Source organism: Pan troglodytes, chromosome 11, assembly GCF_028858775.2.
Source record: "Pan troglodytes isolate AG18354 chromosome 11, NHGRI_mPanTro3-v2.0_pri, whole genome shotgun sequence".
Lineage (NCBI taxonomy): Eukaryota > Metazoa > Chordata > Mammalia > Primates > Hominidae > Pan > Pan troglodytes.
The window spans coordinates 112,453,234-112,473,525 of record NC_072409.2 but is presented as its reverse complement, the minus strand read 5'-3'; the positions used below and the strand labels follow the sequence as shown (position 1 = coordinate 112,473,525).

The 20,292-nt window shown below is 34.9% G+C and overlaps 1 protein-coding gene and 1 pseudogene across 48 annotated transcripts in view; one reads left to right on the top strand and one right to left on the bottom strand.

Moving 5' to 3' along the window:
- Positions 1-20,292, bottom strand: part of RFX3 (regulatory factor X3) — a 308,560-nt gene that overhangs the window by 243,614 nt on the left and 44,654 nt on the right.
- LOC104007809 (uncharacterized) lies at positions 4,283-4,979 on the top strand (annotated as a pseudogene).

Here is a 20,292-nt window from a genome sequence, read left to right as displayed (position 1 = left end):
CCACTATCAAAAAAAAGCTTCAAAACACTGTACTATTTTCTTGCCATTTCTAAGTATACATGTTTCTATTTCTACAGTGAGAAAAGACAATGCTTCCCTAATCACTTAACCAATTTCCTAACAACATATTATTTTTATTACATATGTAACAGAGAACTAGAAACGCCTCTCAATACTTCTCCTGTAGTCTTACTCACCAATTATTTTTCTTATAAGATGACAGGTTATCACAATTTATAAAATCTGGTAGTTTTGGTACGTTTTAACATTCATCGCTGAGATTTACTATTTCTTATTTTCTTTCTCATTAATATTTATGTAAAATATTTATTTAATATAAATAATATTTATGTAAACTAGATAGACAAAATACATGTAGCAAATGTTTATAAAGCTCTTCACAAGGTTAAAATTCTAATATTTTTAAATATATGAGAGCAACAAACTATTTTCATCACAAAAAAATATAAATTGGGTTTCATGTTTGTCACCCAATAAAGTTCACCATTTTTATTCATTTAGTCCAACTTCCCAATCATCCAAAACAATTTTAACAGATACCGTGTTAGATGGTAGACAGCATTTGAAATCCTGATCCTAAAGTTCACAGAATGTGCTTTGGATGAAAATAGAACAGTTTTAACAGCAACATGTAAAAAGTCATCCAACGAGGTCAAATCAGTGACTAAGCAATCTAAATACATCTATCAGTTTTCTCATCTAAATGGGATACAATTTAAGAACTACTGCATGTTCAAGGAATAGTTTCCTGCCACAAAGAACTGTTAGTAGAACAATATTATGCTAGAAAAAGAATTTTTTTAATTTAATGTAACATAACAATTACCACTGACAAGTTGTTAAGCTGAAATATAAACAAAGTATGACTTAATGAGAATGTACAAGAGACTTCACAAAATGTTTACATGAACGAAAACAAAATAATATAAGTATTAACATCTCTGTGAATATATTTTCATATGTCATATCTATGGCTTATTGATATTAAATTAATATCCAAAGCTGTTAAATTTTAATTTGCATATCAATTTTTACAAAGGCCTATATAAGCATACCTAAATAAGCTATTTTATTTTCTGTTTTACTTTTTGTTTTTACATACAAATAATCATTTGGAGAACATCTGAAAGGGAGAACACACCCTTTAATACATATTAAGATATTTCTTATTTCAGTCACAAGAAATAAGTTGTTTGAGTGCCACAAGTGAACTTTTGTGTTTTCCGATTCATAATTAAGTTGGGGTTTACTCGTCCTGAAAATAAAAGAGGGAACATTCCCCAACTCATTTTATGAGACCAGTGTTACCCTGTTTAAAAAAGAAAAAAGTGACAAGCATACTACAAGAAAATTTAACTACAGGCCAATATCCCTTAGGAAGACAAATAACAAAATATCTGTAACAAAATCCTATCAAACCCAGCAACATACATATAAACAGATAATGACAAAATGGGATTTATTCGAGAATTCAAGGTTGCTTTATCATTAGAATATCAATCAGGATATTTCACCAGATTAACAGACTAAAAGAAAAAGTGTAAGGTCATCTCAATTTAACATTCACTCATAAATAACCCTCAGCAAACTGGCAATTGAAGAGAATTTCCTCAGCCTAATAAAAGGCATCCAGAAAGAAACTATAGCTAACATTATACTTAATAGGGAAGGACTGAATATTTTCTTTCTAATATAAGAGGGCAAGGATATCCTCCCTCCCCATTTTTACTCAACACTGTAGGTCCTAACCAATGCAATAAGGTAAGAAAGATTAATAAAAGGCACACAAATTAGAAAAGAAGTAGTAAAAACTGCCTTTATTTGCAAACAACATGATTGTCTATGCAGAACATTTTTAAGAGTTTACCAAAAATTAAATAAAGCTATTAGAAACAGTGCATTTAGTAAAATTACAGTGTTACAAGGTCAAAATAGAAAAAGTGTACCATACTTCAATACTAGTCATATTGTATTTCAATACTAGCATTGCTAATATTGCATTGCTAGCATTACAATAGCATGTGATGTCACTTATAATAGTATTAAATATACAATGGGAATAAAGTTAACAAAAAATATATGCAAGAATTATCCACTAAAAACTGCAAGACACTGGTAAGAGAAATTAAAGACTTAAGTAAAGAAAGAGACATATCATGTTCGTGGATCATAACACCCAATATTGTTTAATATATTAATTTTCTTGAAACAGATCTACAGAGTCAATGCAATTCCAATCAAAATCCCAGTAGGCTTTTAAAAATGTATATGAAAATGTAGAGGACATAAGGTAACCAAAACACTTTTGAAACACAAGAGAAAGTGGGAGGAATTATATATTACTTAACTGTAAGACTTTGAGCTACAATAATCAAGAAAATAGGGTATTGTCATAAAGACAGTAATTAAAAAATGGAATGGGAATAAACCCACACATATATATGGTCAATTGATTTTTCAATGAAAACGCTAAGGTAATTAAATGGAAAAATTATTGTCTTTTTCAACAAATGGAACTGGAACAATCACATACCCATCTGGAGAGATACAACACCTCATATCATATACAATAATTAACTCAAACGGTATCATAAGCCTAAAAATGAGATTATAAGCTACTAGAAGAACATACAAGGCAATCTAAATGATATTCGTTTAGATAAAAATCTTTAGCACTCCACAAAAAGCACAAAGGAAAAAATCAATAAATTGGGCTTCATCAAAATTAAAGACTTATTCTTTGAAAAGGCACACTTAAGAAAATGAAAGCACAAGCCCACAGACTTGGAAAAAAAAATTGCAAAACATATCTCTGATAAAGGACTTGTATCCAGAATATGTAAATATATATACAGAACTCAATAAGAAGGAAACAAAGAACTGTTTTTTTAAAACTAGGGGCTGGGCACTGGGGCTCATGCTTATAATCCCAACACTTTGGGAGGCCACGGCAGGAGGATCGTTTGAGCCTAGGAGTTCAAGACCAGCCTGGGCAACATAGGGAGACCCCAGTATCTACAAAAAGTTAAAAAAATTAGCCAGGCATGGAGGTACACGCCTACGGTCCCAGCTCCTCAGAGGGTGAGGTGGGAGGATTGTTTGGGCCTGGGAAGTCAAGGCTGCAGGGAGCTGTGATCATGCCACTGCACTCCTGCCTTCAAAAATAAAAATGAAAATAAAACATAGGGAAATGGTTTGGACACTTTACATAAGAATATATGCAAATGACCAAAAACTACATGAAAAAATGCTCAAAAAATTAATCATTTTAGGGAAATACAAAGTAATGTAACTGTAATGAGTTACCATTACACCTTCATTAGAATGATAGCTAAAATAAAAAGAACTGTTAATACCAAGTGTTGACAAGGATGTAGAGCAACTGCCAGGAATGCAAAATGGTACAGCCACTTTGGAAAACAGTTTGGCAGTTACTTAGAAAAGTTAAAACATACCCTTATCATATGACTCAGCAATCGCTTTCTACACATTTATCCGAGTAAAATAAAAACATATGTCCATAAAAACACTTATATTGCATAACACTGTGTTTGTATAACTGTTTTATTCATAATAGCTAAACCCTGAAAAAGAAAAATTCCATCAAATAGTTATCAGAACAACCAAATTGCGGTATAGCCACACAGTAAACTACCACTCAGCAATAAAAAGGAACAAACTGCTGATACATATACAGCTAAAATCTAAAAGAGGCCAGGTGCAAAAACTACATACTGCGTGATTCCATTTATATAAAATTCTAGAAACAGCAAAATTGTAGTACTATAAAGTAGATCTGCGGTTGCCAGGAGCAATGAGATGGGGTAAAGGACTGACTACAAAAGGGCAGGAACAAACTTGTGGGGGTGATGGAAATGATCCATATTTGGTTGTAATGGTGGAACACAATTGTATACATCTGCCAAAACTCATCAAATTGTACACTTAAAATTGGTGAATTATACAGTAAGTAAATTATATCCCAAAAAAGCTGATTTAACAAATAAAAGCAATGAAACATATGTTGAAGACTTTTATACTGGTGGGAATGTTTGATAACTTACCCATCCAAGAAACAGTTCCAATTTGTTAGATTTGAACACATAAACATGTAAATACTTAAAAAAAAATTCACAAGTTATCGGTGGAAAGGTAAGTGTCTCTCTCACCCCTATGACTTCTATGCCTTTTACCACTTAAATTATATTCACAAGCAAACAATATTGATATATAAGGACCTGTTCCTAATTAAGGTATCTATATGTTAAAGGGGTGCTTTATTAAAATAGAAGAATCACTAACTCATAACAATATGCAGGTCATTCTTTTCCAGAGGGGAACCTTCCCCAAACCCTTGCAATCTGAACTCTTTACCCCTATAAATCAAGAGTATCAGTAGTCTGACAGCATCTTAGTATCTCACTTCTAACAACCTGCCAATCCTTGTTCTAATATCTTGTGGCAAATATAAACCATTTCTTATATGTTAACCTGTTTTGCTTTTTTTCTTTTTTTGAAACAGAGTCTCACTCTGTTTCCCAGGCTGGAATGCAGTAGCATGATCTCGGCTCACCACAACCTCCACCTCCTGAGTTCAAGTGATTCTCCTGCCTCGGCCTCCTTAGTAGCTGGGATTACAGGCATGCACCACCATGCCCAGGTAACTTTTTTTTTTTTTTTTTTTTTTTGTATTTTTAGTAGAGACAGGGTCTCACCATTTTAGCCAGCCTGGTCTTGAACTCCCGACCTTAGGTGATCCACCTGCCTCAGCCTCCCAAAGTACTGAGATTACAAGCGTGAGCCGCTGCACTTGGCCCATATGTTAATCTGGATATATTACAAGTTCAATGAAAATATCCTTAAAGAGTAACTACAAAAATCAAAGCTATTATTCCTATTATACAGGAGTTTACAGTATACAACGAAGAGAAGGTATGCAAACAGGGCATTTTTATTAATAATACAAGATACTATATATCTCAAAATAGAGCAGTGAGTGGTAAAGATAGTAAGTATTGCTATGGTGAAAAAAAGAAAAAGCAAAAGTGGACTCAAAGGAGATGGGGGAACTTGACTATTCCTAAAAATCAGAATTTGAAAAAAAAGTGAAGGACAGCATTCTTAGCAGGGCAAAGAACAGGAGAATGATGTAGCTGTGACCATATGAACAACATTTTCAGTGGTCAGAGTAGAGACAACATATTTGAGTTGGAAAATAAGAGAGAAATACAAGATTGGAAGTACAGAATTTATTCAAACAGCATTCATTAAGTACCTATTATATGCCATGCATAGTACAGAAATGAGCAGTTTGAAAAGAAATTCCAGACTAAGAAATTTTGTCTTTTTACTCTGCAGCAGGAAAATAGAGTTCTAAAGAACTCATGGCAATTTCATATAACATTATTTTAACCAATCTTGGCAACAAATAATTTTAAATAATAGAAAAACAGAGACTCAGGAAGGTATACATATATGCTTAAGGTCATATAGCCAAAATCAAAGCAAAAATCCCACATCTTCCTATTCCTAGCTCCATGCTCCTTGTCTTGCTCTACTGGCTATATCCTTTAGTCCTTTTCATTTTCTCAAGCAAATAATAAATTATTAAAAGAAAAAAATGTGATGCAATAAAAGCAATGTTTTAGTCAAATGCATATGGCTAGGTTGTATGGGCTGAATTAAAAGATAAAGAACATGGAAAAAATGAAATCTATTAGTATAGGTTGGCACAAAAGTAATTGTGGCTTTTGCCAATTACTTTTGCACTAACCTAAAGTTACTGTAATAATCTAGGAATTGGTGGTAGCAGTAGGAATGGAAGCCAATGGATACGAGACTTTGTATAAAAAGATTCAATTAGATGTCTTATTTGAAAATACCAAGAGATTCAAAGATAACTAGGTGATTAGTAAGTAGAGCCACTCATAAAATGTAAATGTCAAGAAATGAGTCTATTTTATTGGAGAAATCATCTACTGTGGTAAAATTATTGCCCGAAGTCAAAGATATTAGATCAAACATTTTATAAGTTTCTATCCCTGAAACAGAATAATCCAGTTTACTACCATCCTTGGATCTTTTATTTACAAATACTTATCATTTTCTGTCTAGACTTAAAGCTTAGACACCACCCTCTATCCAACCCCCGGAGGTATTCATATGCATAAAGCCCAATAAGAGTTTATGCCTACTTCCTGGAAACCTCTAAGAGAAAGCTGATATACCTAAATCTAAAGAATTATATATATATATATGTATATACATACATATATAAGTATATATGTATATACACACATATATAAGTATATATGTATATACACACATATATAAGTATATATGTATATACACACATATATAAGTATATATGTATATACACACATATATAAGTATATATGTATATACACACATATATAAGTATATATGTATATACACACATATATAAGTATATATGTATATACACACATATATAAGTATATATGTATATACACACATACATATAAGTATATATGTATATACACACATACATATAAGTATATATGTATATACACACATACATATAAGTATATATGTATATACACACATACATATAAGTATATATGTATATACACACATACATATAAGTATATATGTATATACACACACATATAAGTATATATGTATATACACACATACATATAAGTATATATGTATATACACACATACATATTAGGTATATATGTATATACATATATAATGTATATATGTATATACAATATATATTATATATACATATATATACACACACACACATATATATGTGTGTGTGTGTATGTACGTGTGTGTGTAATTAAGTATCACTGAGCCAAGGCTTTCTTTCAGGGCATCAGGGTTTTTTGTCAGTCATAAGTAAATGACTAATCTCTATATCATACATTAAGGCTTGCAACTGAGAAAGTATTTTAAAAGCTACATAAAGATAAATCTATCTTCCCTCTTACATGAAAATTATTTCTCAAGGAAAGGTTATATTCATAACTTCTTCTAAGGTCCTGAAGAATTCCATTCACTTATGATATTAATTTATTAATGAAAATACTGGACTAGTAGCTCTTTAATAATTATAAATCAAGACATCCAACAGAATAACTAGTCTTGAAAAGAGGACAACAAAGAGGGTGAGGACCAAAGAAGAAAGAGCTAAACCCAAGTAAAAGCATATGCAACCTGGAATGGAAAGAACAGAGGTCAATGCTGCTCTTTGCAATGGCCAGTAGAGGCTGCCAGTGTACAAGCACACATAGGGCTTCCCCTCCCGGCCTCCCACAGACACAGAGTTGTCAACAAAATAAGAAACATTTCCATGGTGTAATATGAAGCCCAGCACTCTAGGCTCATCACAGAGCATCATGCAGCAGCAATCACCAAGTGTCCATTCAACCACGGCTTCTGGGTATGTGTCATGGGAACAAAAGAAAGCCAGAATATTTTTTGAGTACTTTTGAAAGATGATCGCATTTAGCCACTGTCTGACCAAAAGAAACTACCAATCCTATGTGATTACCTTTCCAGAAATGATACCTCAAGTTTTACAGACATGTAAAAATGGGTATTTTCCATGAAAGATAACTCAATTTAGGGCCTTCAAAATCTTTATTTGAATAGATGTATTACTCGGCTTCTTCAAATACAGTGAATTGTTACAGCTAAAGGACTCAGTTACTGAGTACAGAGACACAATTTGATCTAAAATTTGTAAGTATCATTCTTAAATTACAAATACTAACATACTTAAAAGGAATTTATTGATATTTGGCAGTCAGGTGAGATTCTGTCCATCTGTGCCCCTCACCCAGAGCCAAAAACACAAAGACACTCAAGTACACCAAGTGGCAATCACTTTTTAAAATTCATTTCATGAATCTGCTCTACAATTTTAAGAATTATGTATCTGGCCCTTTTTGAGCTCCACAACACTGCTATTTCTTGTAGAGAGAAACTTTGCTGTCAATCACTGCTCCCTTTTGCCACGCAAATATGTGCTGCAGCTTTCACTTGTCATTCCTATTATATGTAATGTAGGCAGCTTAGCACTAAATCAATTTAAGGAACTGCAGGAGTTAAATACATACATTATTATTATGATGACAGAAAAGGCAATGAATGTCTTGCAGCTCCATTTGCTTTCTTTGTTAAGAAAGAAAAAGCTAATTATCTGCAGCTGTCAACCATGAAGACCTAGACGTATTTAAGTCAACATTAGCTTTGGACAACTGAAAATATTTCTCACATTTTTACCCGATTGTTTTCCTTTTGAAAAAAAAAAAAAGAAAAAAGAAAAAAAAGAAAAACCACATACTTTCATTACAAAATATTAAACATTCTAAAGGGCAATGTAAAAACAAGTTGAAAAATGTAAAACTACATAGTTGTATCCCTTTTCAAAACCAATTCATTTAATATTTTTTAAAACTGCCTGTCACTTTTTCGTAATACCCACTCTCTAATTAGTGTAGCCAAAATTTAGAAAAATGCAAAGCATCTCCAGATAAATTCATTAAAAAAACATTCAAGTGAAAGCCCAGACTATTGGTTACAATGAAACTATGTTACAGATGATCAAGGGATAAATTCTGTTCATTTATTTAACAAAAAGAGAAAGAAAGAAATACATGTCCAAAGTTGAACTGCTGCAAAAAGACAGAAAATGCATACTGAGTTTGTGTTCAATGTAGGAACACAAAGACGTTATGCTTCTGTGTTCATATACTATTTCATATACATTATTTTCTTTACCTACCAATCTTCTATTTTCTAGTCTAGTACCATTAGAATCTAGAACTAAATACTTGGTTTTGAATTTTCTTTTTTCAAATTTAAGGATCAACTTGGGTATTTTTCCAGGACACCCAATAAGGATGAAAACAATATTTTCAATAAGTCAAAGATAAAGTCAATATATAAACTACGAAATCTCTCAATACTGTGTTCTAAAAAGTGCAGAAAGGTCATTATTCTTGATTGTGAACATAAATTTTTTTTGCACTTGTTTTTACTGGGTCAATGATAAAATATTATTTTCCTATTATTTTCTTTGGAACAGCTCTTCTCACGGGAATACACTTAAAACTATTTTACAATTTCACATTAAAATACTGTCCAGTTAGCTTTCAAATAACTTTTTAGACACCAATATAAATTCAACCGTACAAAATCAACAATGAAAGAAAAACAGGACATATGACCCAAAATAATTATAGTTTTAAAAATTATAGTTCATGTTGCAGTGAGCTGAGATCGCGCCACTGCACTCCAGCCTGGGTGACAGAGCGTGACTCCGTCTAAAAAAAAAAAAAAAATTATAGCTCATGTGTAAGTCCCTAAACCAGCCTTAAAAAGGAAGCCTTTTCAGAGTACACCTGACCTACAACTCCAAGATGCTGATTTGCCACAAGCACCCCTGCAATATTCAAGGATCACTATTGTAATCCCCAGTCTCAAATGTGTTAGAGACAAGAAAGAGAAGGTCAAGAACCATTAGTATAAATAGCATAAAAATCAAACACATCTCAGATCCAAAGAATGATATGTAAAAATGAAAAGCCAGTCAGGTTTAAGTATAGACACAGACATAGCCTATGTGGTAAGTTAAAACAACAATGGTAGGTTAAAACAACAACAACAAAACAGCATAGCAATGTGGCCACAAAATACTAAGTAAATATTTCACTGTCACAAACTAGTAACTGACAGGGCAAGATTCCATCTCAACTTTTCACAACAAAGCCCAGATTCTTTTCTTTTTTTCTTTTTCCTTTTTTTTTTTTTTTTTGAGACGGAGTCTTACTCTGTCGCCCAGGCTGGAGTGCAGTGGTGCAATCTTGACTCACTACAAGCTCCGCCTACCGGGTTCACGCCATTCTCCTGCCTTAGCCTCCCGAGTAGCTGGGCCTACAGGTGCCCACCACCACAACCGGCTAATTTTTTGTATTTTTCTTTTTTTTTTTTAGTAGAGACGGGGTTTCACCATGTTAGCAAGGATGGTCTCGATCTCCTGACCTCGTGATCCGCCCGCCTCGGCCTCCCAGAGTGCTGGGATTACAGGCGGTGAGCCACGGCACCAGGCCAAAGCCCAAATTCTTTTCACAGCCCGATACTAGCTCCAGAGTTCTTCTCTGACATGGCTTTACATTTTCAGAAATCTGTATCTATTGTGATTGAGAGACAGTTGCTATCCTTTACAATTGATGATGCTGGTGAGATGTTATCATCTATGCATATAAACAGAGCACAATTGACAAAAGTATTAGGAGGTGATCCTTGTCTTTAAATGAGCAGGATAAGATAGATGACCTTCACAGGGCTCTTCTAGCATTCTAACATTCTATGAGTAATTTATCTTATTAAGATGTTTGGGAACAGATAAAAAATCTCTGGCTATTTCTTTTCTAACTTTCTGAAATCTGTTCAAGATAATAACTCCTACCCCATCACTATTTTACAAAAATTTAAATATAGTATCTACATTAATGTAATTCTCACAAATCTGTGATGTTGATTATTTTATACAGATGAGAGTACTGAAATTCAAAAAGATTGTGGTGCTTTGGCCCAAAGCACCAAATTACTAAACAGCAGAGCAATTCTAAAGGCAAATCTGTCCCACTCACAGCTCAGGACATTTACCCTTATATATATTAGATGCTGCCATAATAACAGCATCCATTTGTACATCACTGTACCTTTGTCACCTGTTCCCTAACTTTGTCCTCAGAACAACCCTGCAATAAAATAAGGCAAGTAATATCATTCTGGCATCATTTTACAAATAACTGAGTCTTGGAGAATTTAAATCACTTGCTCAAGGATCCTTACAGAGTAATGGTAAAGCCAAGTCTCAAACAGAGGTCTCCTAATTCCAAGTCTAGTGTTTCTTTTGTCACTATATCTGACTGTCAATTACAAGTTTGGCTTCAACATATCTTTGAAACATTTCTATGCCTACCCTGCTTAAACTCGTCTCTCTAAGTGTAAAATTCATTAAGTATAATTGAACTCATGAAAGCATTGTTTATGCTTATGTGTGGCATAATAACTTATGTTCCCAATATAGAATTACGTTTAAAATATATCTGTCTAAGACTTTTAAGAAAATTCTCACCCAGATTTTGAATGATCAAGAATAAGGTGGCTAGTTATTAGAAAAAATCCTCCTTAAATCCCAGCAAGGGGGAAAAAGGGATGCCTAATTTGGGAGTTTGTTGAATTATAAATCAGCCTTCTCCTTACATCCAATTTATAGAACAGACAGCAGTACTGCCTAGAATTCTGTCTTCACTTCTTCAGAATCTTTCTACCAAATGCACTGCGATTACTGAATGATCTTATTTAGTAAACCAGCTTCTTGCCCCTTCATTAGGTCCTAATCTAAATTATAGTATAAAGACATAGGTTTTCTACTCGTGGCTGACTTATGATAAACAGCACTGGCTGGCCATGTGGCCTGATGAGGTCCTGGGACACAGAAGGGTCTTTTTTTGGACTTTATCAGTCTTAGGGCAGGCAATTTATTTTGAGCCAGAAAAATAAAATATAATCTTAGGCCATCTGGTTCTGTAACGCACTGTATTTGTTTAGAAAGGTCACTGTTGTCAAGTTATTGAATGTTATCTCTGGAATTGACAGGAAGAGGGAAGTTTTTGAAAGAAGGCCAAGAATATTAAAGCACCGGATATTAAGGTGTAAAGCAGTATTTAAAAGCTTGGGCTTTAGTGTTAAACAGACCACAGCTCAAATCCTAGCTCCACCACTTACTACTTAAATGACCTTGGGCAAGTCACTTTCTTTCTTAATTCAATCTTCCCCATCTATAAAATTTAGATAACACACCCTAGTGAGATATTGTAATGAGAAAATGATGTAATACATATATGTCACTAGCTCATAGTTATCATTCAAAATTTATGTAATAATTATTTTCAGTATAATTTTTGTTCTAATTTTTGTTTTACCTGAAACCAAAATTTTCATTACTTTTATAAACACTTCTCCAGACAGCAAAGTATAATTCCAATACAGAATCACAATTTATACTATACAAAAGATATGGATTTAGAGCCTATCCCTAACAAAAACTTCAATCTATCGTAAGGATTTAAGCAACATTCATTTCTTTGTTAAATCAGATATGTAGCAACTATTATTTTGTCAGTGAAATGACTGAGTTACTGTGTCAGTGAAGAATGAATACTAGGCTTATCAAATCCCTATCTGAACAACTTCAGGGGGACCAATACTGCTGTTTTATTGGACAACTGCTATAGTATCCTGATGTTCCTATGCAATAGTTATTTTCTGTACATTATGTAGTTTTCTATTAATGTTGCACAGCAGTATTATGATCCAACTATTGCAGTAACGAGATGATCCAGAGTTGACTTAGACAGGCTATTCAGGCCCTTTCCTTTTGTGAGATTAGCAATGTGGTTAAAAATATAGTAATAATTAAAACACTCATTAAAAAATAGCTCAATCAAAACTCCATCTAGAATGTTGCTGAGGAGCAACAGTTTCGATTCAGCATGCCAGAGTCTGGATCGACTTATACATCCCTTAAGAATCTCAATGGTAGGCAAACACTTCACCTGTGGAATTATCTCCACACATAATTGGATTTCTCAAATCAAAGTAGGCACTATAAGCCAGGGCAAAAGCTGCAGTCTTAGGCTAGAGAAGAAGATTTCCATCTGTTTTCTACTTCAGGTATTAGCTGCTACAGAGTTTCCCCTTTGGTGTCATAATAACAGGCACATATTTTTCATATGAACTACTGGGTTCTCTTATTTCTCCACAATACTGACCTGAGAGATCTGAAAATCACTAAAAACATATTTCTAACTCTGGGGTCTAGCCAAGAAGACTACCTACAGACTAACAAAAGTCTAAAACATGCGTACTGAATTAGGGGTTACAAAGATAAATGGATCCAAGAAATATATAAGCCTATATAGAATAATACACTTGAGAAGCTCTCTTGATCAAGCTTCACTTACCCAGCTTGCTATGTAAACCCACATTGTTCATTTCCTCTTTAACCATACTGACAGATGCCCACAGAATACTGAAAACTCACAGCCTGCAGGAGTCTCTCTAGCATGCCCCTCAACACTTCTGCTCCCAACTGCTGAGCTGTATATTCACTCAGAACAATATTTGTTCCAAAACCTCAACAGGGGAGTTTTATTGTTATTGTAATTAGCTAATTTAATTAAATATCACATAAACCATAAAAGCAAAAATAAAAGGTCTTGTACCTTTAAAAACTAAGTCAAACGCATTGAAAAGACTTGATAAAGGCAAGTCACTGCAAAACACTGCTGTTGAAATAGGCAAAGATAAGAGAAATATTTTTAAAACTGGGAAAAATAATAAAATATAGAATATAATGTTTCTGAAAATGTAGCATGGAAGCCAAGCATAGAATACTGAGCCCCACCTTCCATAGTTTCTGATTCAGTAGGTCTGGAGTAAAACCAAAGAATTTGCATGCTATGAAATTCCCATGATGCTGAGGCTGCTGGGCTGGGAACCACACTTTGAGAACCACTGCTCTGCAAGTGTCTCAATTTTTTAATCTATATTAAAGAAATAAAGCATAAACTGGATATGATTTGTTATAGATGCAGATTTATATAAGACTTGCAGTTCCAATCAGCAAGCCTATATTGAAAAAAAGGCCCTTGGTCCTAGTCACAAAAACAGTCTATTTATACATTTTGCACATTTCAAGTTAAAATGTTAGTGAGAAGTATGCCGCACTTTTTATGACCTACTGTTTTAACTTTTTCTATTAACAGTCAAACTACAAGAACCAATCTCATCAGAAAAGATCCCTTGTCAAATACAGACTATGAAAGTACCACTGAAGTTTCAAAGTTCCTTTACCTTCACCATTTGCAAGAAGGAAATTCCGTGATTGTCTCATTGGTTATAAGACTTCCCCGAAACAAACTCATAGAAGCTCATAATATCAATGACGCTTTTAAAATTAGAGTTAAAAGGTTTAGTATCACGGTCTCCAATTTATAGATGAGATTACTGACTCAGAAGAAACATATCTAAAAGTAAGTCAGCCAACAAGTGGCAGCCAAGACTCTGAATACAGATTTGTCTCCAAAAACAGCGCTTATTTGCCCAAACCACAAAATATTGCAGTATAATCTTTAAAAGAATCAAAGACAGGTTTGCAACAATACACCATTAGAACCCTAATCAATCTAAATGTCTGTGAAACAGAAAATGACCAAACTAGCAGCCAGGTATGGTGGCTCATGCCTGTAATCTCCGCACTTTGGGAGGCCAAGGAGGGAGAATCACTTGAGGCAACCAAGAGTTGAAGACCAGCCTGGGCAACACAGGAAGATCCCATCTCCACAAAAAGTAAAAAATTAGCTGGGTGTGGTAACACATGCCTATAGTCCTAGCTACTCGGGAGGCTGAGGCAGGAAGATTGCTTGAGCCCAGGTGATTGAGGCTGCAGTGAGCTATAATTGTGCCACTGCACTACCAGCCTGGGCAACAGAGCAAGACCCTGTCTCCAAAAAAAAAAGAAAGAAAGAAAAAGAAAAAGGAAGGAAGGAAGGAAGGTAGGTTGCCAACTATAAACAGTTATAAATGGATGCTTATAAGCATTATATCTTCATCTTGAACATTGTAGGGTCCAGCCCCACAGGGTCAGTGGGTTTTTCTCCCCGTGTGCAGACACGAGAGATTGTAGAAATAAAGACACAAGACAAAGAGATAAAAGACAAGACAGCTGGGCCCGGGGGACCACAACCACCAAGACGCAGAGACCGGTAGTGGCCCCGAATGCCAGGCTGTGCTGTTATTTATTGGAAACAAGGCAAAAGGGGCAGGGTAAGGAGTGTGAGTCATCTCCAATGACTGACAAGGTCACATGAGTCACATGTCCACTAGACAGGGGGCCCTTCCCTGCCTGGCAGCCGAGGCAGACAGAAAGAGAGGGAGAGAGGACAGCTTACGCTACCATTTCTGCATATCGCATATATAGCACATGCAATAGCATACGCTATTATTTCTGCATAATATTACAGTATTATTTCTGCATATCAGAGACTTTTAGTACTTTCACTAATTTTGCTACTGCTGTCTAAAAGGCAGAGCCAGGTGTACAGGATGGAACATGAAAGTGCACTAGGAGGGTGACCACTGAAGCACAGCATCACAGGGAGACAGTCAGGCCTCCAGATAACTGGGCGGGCTTGACTGATGTCAGGCCCTCCACAAGAGGTGGAGTAGAGTCTTCTCTAAACTCCCCTGGGGAAAGGGAGACTCCCCTTCCCAGTCTGCTAAGTAGTAGGTATTTTCCCTTGGCACTGACGCTACCACTAGACCACAGTCTGCTTGGCAACAGGCATCTTCCCAGACGCTGGCGTTACCGCTAGACCAAGGAGCTCTCTGGTGGCCCTGTCCAGGCATGACAGATGGCTCACACTCTTGTCTTCTGGTCACTTCTCACTATGTCCCCTCAGCTCCTATCTCTGTATGGCCTAGTTTTTCCTAGGTTATGATTATAGAGCGAGTATTATTATAATATTGGCATAAAGAGTAATTGCTACAAACTAATGATTAATGATATTCATATATAATATATATAATATATACATATAATTTATATGATATTCATATATAATCATGTCTGTGTAGATCTAGTATAACTCTTGTTGTTTTATGTACTTTATTACACTGGAACAACTCGTGCCCTTGGTCTCTTGCCTCGGCATCTGGATGGCTTGCTGCCCACAGAATATAATCATAAACATCATCTATAAGCTGAACTTATTAAGTGCCAAGGGAGGATCATCAAATATAGGGCACTGGAAGGTAGCTAGTTTATCAGCATTGATGCAAAGTTTAGTATTTATGGACTGCTTGAAAACAGGGGAAGAGATGAAGTAGCTCAGTGACAGCAATCACCATTAAGATGATGCCACTAAACCAAGTCAATTTTAGAAACTAGAAGCACAGACAAACAGCACCTTATCTCTGCCTTATAAGGTAGTGATGCATTCATGTTGTATTATAAATTCCAGAAGAGAATCATATCTGTAAAACTATGAAGGAATCCATCTTTTATGTATCATAAGCCCATCAATACAACTTTATAAGAATTGCTTTATTCAGTTGTGTTTTAAATAACTGGAGAAAAAAATGTTACAAACAAAAACACGTTTATTGGAATTGACAGGAAGAGGGAAGTTTTTGAAAGAAGGCCAAGAATATTAAAGCACCGGATATTAAGGTGTAAAGCAGTATTTAAAAGCTTGGGCTTTAGTGTTAAACAGACCACAGCTCAAATCCTAGCTCCACCACTTACTACTTAAATGACCTTGGGCAAGTCACTTTCTTTCTTAATTCAATTTTCCCCATCTATAAAATCTAGATAACACACCCTAGTGAGATATTGTAATGAGAAAATGATGTAATACATATATGTCACTAGCTCATAGTTATCATTCAAAATTTATGTAATAATTATTTTCAGTATAATTTTTGTTCTAATTTTTGTTTTACCTGAAACCAAAATTTTCATTACTTTTACAAACACTTCTCCAGACAGCAAAGTATAATTCCAATACAGAATCACAATTTATACTATACAAAAGATATGGATTTAGAGCCTATCCCTAACAAAAACTTCAATCTATTATTCAATCTATTTGTACATGTCTTTCATAATGCCTGTAGTTACCTTTAACCATTCCTCTTTATTTCTTCACACGGATTAAAATTTACCATTAAGTGTCCTTTCATTTCAACCTGAAAGACTCCCTTTAACATTTCTTAGAGTTCGTGAGAATCCTTTCAGTTTTTATCTATTTGGAAACGTCTTAATTTCACTTTCAGTTTTGAAGAAAAGTTTAGCTAAATAGAGAATTACTGGTTGACAGTCTTTTTCTTTCAATGTTGAAAATGTCTTCTAGCCTCCAGGGTTTCTCGTAAGTCAGCTATTAAGCCTATTGAGGATTCCTTGTAACAAGTCATTTTTCTCTTGCTACTTTCAAGATTTTTCTTTAAATTCAACTATGATGGGTCTAGGTATGGATCACTTTGGCTTATTCAACTTGGATTACAGTGAGCTTCTTGGATGTGTAGCATAGAGTAATATTTTTCAGTAAGTTTGGAAAGTTTTCTGCCATTTTTTTAAAAAATATTCTTTCTGCCTCATTCTCATCTTCTGGGAATCCTATAATGTCCATGTTGGCACAACATTTAATGGAGTCACATAAGTCTTTTGAGACTCTGTTCATTTTTCTTTCTGATCCTCACATTGAACAATCTCTATTGACCTAACTTCGAGCTAAAAGATTCCTTCATTTGCCAATTTATATCTGTTGTTGAGCTCCTCTAGTGAATTTTTCATTTCAATTATTATACTTTTAAGCTCCAGAATTTCCTTGTTTTTTAATAATTTCTATCTTTATTGATACTCTTTCTCTGGTGAAACACCATTCTGATACTTCCCTTTAATTCTTTAGACATGGTTTCATTTAGTTCTTTGAATGTATTTGTAATAGCTAACTTAAAGACTACGAAGTCTAAAATCTAGGCTCCCACAGGGACTTTTTTTGTTCGTTTTTTATTATTTGTCTCTGTGTGTTTTATTTCCTGTTTCTTTGCATTTCTCAATTTTTGTTAAAACTGAACATTTTAGGTAATATATTTTAACAAATCTCATATCAGATTGCTCCACATTATTCCCCTTAATTTTTTAATCATCAGTGTGTTGTTTTTCTTGATGCTGCTTCTTTAGTACTTTCATGAACGAATTTTACAGATCCTGTATTCCCCGTAGTGTGTGGCCACCGAGTTCTCTGCTAGAACTTTTTTTTTTTTTTTTTTTTAGGATCTTGTTTTTATTTGTAAGCCTGGCTTCCTAGAAGTCATACCTGGACCAGTAAAATGTAGTAGTCAACCAATGATCATTTAAAAGATTTCCTTAAATGCTTTGCCTATACGTCTTCTACCTTTTGCCAAAGAAATCTTCATGAGAAGTCATACCTTCTAACTTCAGGAAGCTTACAAATAGCACTGATTTTCACTTCCTGCTTACACAGTGCCTCAAGATCAGTCAGAGGTGACATTCTCCTTTCCCAGGTCATTTCTGGGCATGTGTACAGACTTGCACATTGTACAGCCTTTTAAATACCCAGGAATATGCCAGAGCTTTCCAAAGTTCCCTATAGTTGGCTAGTTCTCCAGACTTTCCTTGTAAATTCCTGGCCAGATTCTTCCTTTGCCTCAACTGAAATCACAGCCTTAGGCAATTGACATTTTGCCAACAGTTTGCTATTGTTTCAGTAATGCCCTGAGGGTAAGCTTTTTCTTCCCCCAACTGAGCTGAGTTCAGAGTCAAATCAAATATCCAACCACTCTCTCTGAAAAGAGTTTTCCCCGGGAGCTGCAAGTTGGGACAAAATATTAACTATGCTCGGGGATGGTGCCTTTAATGGGGCTCCAGAAGTGGTCAGCTCTCTCCATTGTCTGCAATACTGCCAGCTTTTAGCTACACCACTAAGCTGGAGAGAGAGACGAGAATAACCCCAAGTTAAAATATCACAGACCCCACTGGTCTTCCCAAGATTCACTAGTTTTCTCTTGGACAGATGATTTTCAATTCATACTCCTGCTTAATTGCCAGAATTCTAAAATGGCTGATTTTCATTATTTTACCCATATTTTTGTTGTTTTATAGGGAGCACAAATTCACTGAGGCCCTCACTCCACCATTCTGGAAGTTGATCAAGTTCTGTAATATTCTGAATTTATAATTTTCAGGACAAAAAGATCTTAACCAAAAAAAAAACAAACCCTCACTTAGTTTGATTTTTTAAAAATATACTTAAAATTTTTAGATCACTGATTCTTATCTCTAATAGAAACTTATGAAAAAAATCTGTATTTCAGTACTTAAATGAGAGTGAAACAGATCTGTGAGACAGGAAAAAATAAACTGCATAAACAATTTATCACATCTTTCCTGTTAACTAATATGTGAATCATCAAAAACAAAGGTGATTACTGGTCTCAGAGCCACTCTCAGTCCTAAACGGCCTCTCAAATCTTTTGGGGACAACAGAAACAAGTAAAAGCGAGGAGGAAAGCCTAGTCCATCTTGTCTTACTTGGCTGACTGAGGCCAAAACCAACTATACTCTGATAGTAAGAAATTTTTTTAAAACCACAGAAAACTGGAAGTGGGAAATCGACAGAAAAGAAGAATCAGATACTTGACTTAGGAGGCAACCCTATCTCTTGAGATTTCTCTGAAGAGACTCAGAACAGAGATTGAGTTTACCTCAGATTCACCCAAGTATAGGCCAAAATCATGGGCTTCTGGAAGAGAAAAGAGTTGTTCATTACTATTTCTCTTTTGTTAGCTGGTATTGGCAAGCCAAGGAAAGACCAAAACTGTCAAGGTAGGCCGAGAAAAGTAAACATCTTTTAGCAAGGCTTTTATTTTCAAGAATATTGTCGCATGTTTCTTTTGCTTTTCTTTTGTTGTGTAACAAACCACCCCAAAACTTACTGGCACAACAACCACCATTTTATTTGGTCATAATTCTGCAATCTGAGCAGGGCTCAGCTAGGCAGTTCTTACAGTCATCTTGCTGGTGGTCATTCATACTACTGCTTTCAGCCAGCAGGTGAGAAATGAGATCAGCTAGGATACTAGCATGGCTGAGCATCTCTCTCCATGTAATCTCAGAAATTCTCCCTCTCCATGTGGCCTCTTTTCCACTGGGTCTCTCTAGGAGAACGGTCAGATTTCTTACATGATGATCCTGTCTCTCGAAAACACAAAAGCATAAGTTGTCGGGCCTTTTTGCACCCAGACCTGGAAGAGCTTTAATTCCTTTGCATTCTCTTTGTTAAAACAAGCTACAGGCCCAACCCAAACTGAAAGGAAAGTGACTTCACAAGAGCATGAATGCCATCAATGTAATAGACAACTAAAACATTCAGGCCAATGTTCAGATGACTGGAATGGACACAACCACCAGAAACTATAAAATGGCTAAAGCTTGAAGACTGAGCAATTATAGTCAGATTCTATTCTCTGTTCTTTCCCACAATGAGAGTCAATCTAGGTTCACCGGGAATCTTAATTATAAGTGGAACCTGTTAATCACTTAAAAGCCATATGACCTTAGACAAGTCAATTAATCTCTCTAAGCTTCAGCTGCTGTATTGTAAAACAGGAAAAATTATA